Raw genomic sequence first — 4130 nt, forward strand, 5'->3', positions numbered from 1 at the left:
AAGTCACATTTTGTCGTAAAACTGTTGAAATATAAGACTATGAAAAATACGCGACTACAAAGACTACAAATCCCATTCTGGGTCGCGTAAGTGATGTCACCGGCGATAATGCTCCAAGTGGTTGGTTCACTTTTACAAGATGCCTGTGTGCTTTGTACCAGGTTGTAATCACAAAAGTGATCATACCACTTGCTCGTTCTATCGCTTCCCGTCTGATGAAAGGACCAGGAGTCGCTGGATCAGACATATCAGGTAATATCATAGGTAATATACATGTTGTGCATGGAACATAGTCAAGTTAGCTACCTAGCTAGTAGCGACGAGTAGCGAGCACGTTAGTTAGCATTACATTATTTAGCCTTGTTATTTTTAGTAGCCTTACCATGAAGTTATTTTATTACATGAAGTAAACCAAAATGTTAAACAGTAAGAGTAGTCATGATGGTAAGTATTTCGTGAAACATTTGAAGAGTAGCCTACTGCGCCCTCCACTGGGTGCTAAGGAAGCAGTTCAGGGAGAGTCGAAGGCAGGCAGGGAGCTTTGCATGACATTCTTCTGGACGTGTTTCATTGTGATGACAGTGAGAGTGAGTCAATCTGTTTGTTGGAAAGACAGTCATTGTGTGCTTACTGAGAGAAAATTGTTAGAAGAGATAATTATTCAAAGTGTTTCGAAGTGTTGTTACTTTAAACTAAGTGTTGTTACTGACATTTTTCTCTTTTATTTTCTTTACCTCACCTGTAACTGCTGAGACGTTGAGGAACATGCACACTGACCTGCTCTGGCAACCTGATTTCCACTGTACGTAATAGTATTTGGTTATGGTATATTATTTATATACATCAAAGGCACAATGCACCCCCCAGAGACACACATGTATTGAGTGTGATATTTTGCATAGGTCATGTGAAATCATCTTTACATACTAGAAAACTGTAGGAGCGGCAACTTGTTTTGAAATTGAATTTGTAATATCCGATAATAAAGTTGATCTGTTTTCTTTATTCTTCTCTCTCCCCAGCTCCATCCATCACCATTCTCTGTTCCTGCAGGTCCTGCTTGCTAATTAATGCTCATATTTTTTTACACAATTACAAATAAAGTCAATGTATTGTATGACATGAAGTTGTGCTTCATTCGGAGTCAATAATAAATTCATTCTGCCTTCAACTGCACAATAATTGTGGACTGCACCGACATCCATGTAGCTGCCCCCCAGTAAGATGAACCAAGCAAAGAGGGTCACCATCATGCCCAAGGACATCCAGCTGGCCCGCCGCATCCGCGGAGAGAGGGCTTAGACTGACCTGAGACCAGCACACCCAAACACAATGGCTCTTTTAAGAGCCACCTACAGTTTCAAAGAGTTGCAATCCTACGTTATTATAATGATTAAACTGGTTCATGTATCACTTAGTTTACTGAACCGTGATGAATGAAAGAAATTAGTGAGGTAGTGGTTTACTGAAGTTACAAAGACATTAATATATGAGTAACAGGTCAGTGTAAACACAAGCTTCTGTCAATTATGGATCATTCAAACTATTTATATAAAAATATGTAATAAAGTTCTAAAACAAGTATTCGGTATATTCCTTGATAGCTTTTGGAGAAGGTTGTTTTTAAGTTTACTAAAATCTATCGTTTCAACTGTTTCACTTTATAAAAAAGGAACAGGTGAGTAGAGCATCATTGAGTTTCTTATTCTGTCAGTAAATTATCCAAATGAATGTTTTTCATTATTTTAGTCAACCCTAAACAAATTGATTGTACCTTTTAATAATGACCTTACATGGTCGGCAAAGTTAAATTAACTTCAGAAAATCAAATCTGTTCTGAGAAAAAACTAATAAATGTTTAAAGATAGGAACTTGCCATCCAACTGAAAAACAGTCCGTAGAGATTTAAAGGCGTAGTTGTAGTTCAGTCCAACGTTTCATTTGGATTCATTTGACAACAGTCAACTATTTTCATAAAGAATATATATATTTTTCAAAGTCAACTTTATTGTCAATCTTCCTCAGTTTGTGTTTATAGACAGAGAGATCAAAAATACGTTTAAATAAAATTAAACAATTTACAGATATGTATACAAATATATATATCCTATATACACCATCATGTATAATGATGGTGTATGATGTAGAAGGAAGTGTGGTAGATAACAAGTAAATATAGAGTTACATACAGATCCATGTTACAGCAAAAGATGGAATAACTAAGAAGCACGCAGTATAATAATAATTACATGCAACAATTAAATAACTGCTCAGCATCTCCACCACAATCCCAATCTGCTGTGTCCTGTTTTCCTCCCCTCTGCATAAGTCCCCATCACACATACGAAACACAACGCAGAGTCCGAGGGTGTTAAGAGTATGTTTATTTAAATGTCCTCCTCTCTACTGGCCAACACAGGGAGCATATGCTGGGTGTAGAATTTTTCCAGGAGGAGGAGATTTCCATGCCATGCAGGGTCTTTGGGGATGGGGATGATGATCGCCTCCTTCGTGGTCCACACAACAAAGTAGCAGAGACTCCGGTCTGTGATGTGCAGCTGCCCTTGGACCTGGTGCCAGTATGGGTGATTCTCCTTGAGAATATATGACCCACCCTCCTCACAAAGACAGAAGGATGGTAACTGGACTGTCTCCGTGATGGTCATGTTCCTCTGGCTGTGTGGACACTTCACCTCCAGCAGGGCAGATGGCTGCACAAGTCCATCGGGTGATGCTCCCAAAACACCCGACTCACTCACAAAGAGACCAGACTCGAACACTGTCACCCGATAGGCCTGCACAAAAGCCTTCACCCCTTCGGCCTCGTTTACAACCCCCCAGTTGACAGTTGGCGATGGCCAGTGGGTTGTATGTCTCCTCTCGCTGTTGGTAAAGTTGAGACACCGGCTGGACTACTTTTTAAGTGCCAGGCTTCCTCCACTGGCACTCAACATCTGTGGAGCTGATCTGCCACATGGCAAATATTGCCAATGCTGCAGCGTGGCTGCATTTGTACATCCCCCGTGCACAATCACAGACAGCGCTCTGCATCGCGCCATCGTCTCCCATGCAGATCTGTAAAAATAAAGTAAGTACGATTTGTTAGCATGCTATAATAGATTGAATGAGCAATAATACAAGGATGGTCCGGATCTGGGGGTGGGAGGGTTTATTTTTCCATAGTTTTGTTCTCTTGTCTGTTGTTATTGTTTGTTTTTTCTGTATTTTTTGTAATTTGTGTTGTATTGGTTGTGATTGTACATTGTATTTTTCTAAATGTGTATGAATACATTTTTTTTAAACATTTGATCAACAATAAAAAAGGATTTGGTCAGGATCTAGACTCAGTGTGTAGTTTATTAATTAATCAATGCTCTCTACATTAGGAAAACACATACCAGTGTACCAGAGGGAGTCACACACAGCTGTGCCTAGATAACAAAAATCCTTGAATCTACACACAGCAAATAAACTCAAATGACACAACGAGAAAAAGGAGATCACACATACAGTATAGTCGATATAAAACTGTCCGCTTCAATCTGAAGAGCAACTAAAACAAAACACGGGAGTGTACCTTGTTCTTGTGAACACTAATGTTATCCACAGCATACACAGAGACCACGAAGTTCTTAAGGAGAAAACTAGTTACTAAAACAAAACACGTTAGTGTACCTTGTTAGCTAATGTTAGCTAGCTGACATTAACGTTACACATTGCACTCATATTACTCACCGGTCTCGCATGCTGGCTCTTACAGAACCGACTAACTCCCCTTTCGTGTATGTACAGCTCTCAACATATCCAGACTTGTAGTGATGTTCACCTCATTTTATACTTTTCGCCTCATTCTGAAAGAAACAGGTGAAATTTGCTAACGTGACGGCCGTCTTTGTGATGGTGACGCGTATTGTGCGAGACCAGAGACCTGAAGTTCACTGAGCGGTTTCACACAAAAAAATGTGTAACTTCACAGTTTTACGACACATTTTTATTTTTTTGACTTGCAAAATGTTCTTTTAAATTGACAAACATCATATGTGTCATTCGTGGCACAATTCAAACGGGATCAAAAGATAACCTTTCTCTCTCCATTGACTTCAATGTATAATTTTCCGCTTCCGGGGTCC

Source organism: Gymnodraco acuticeps, unplaced genomic scaffold, assembly GCF_902827175.1.
Source record: "Gymnodraco acuticeps unplaced genomic scaffold, fGymAcu1.1, whole genome shotgun sequence".
Taxonomy (NCBI): domain Eukaryota; kingdom Metazoa; phylum Chordata; class Actinopteri; order Perciformes; family Bathydraconidae; genus Gymnodraco; species Gymnodraco acuticeps.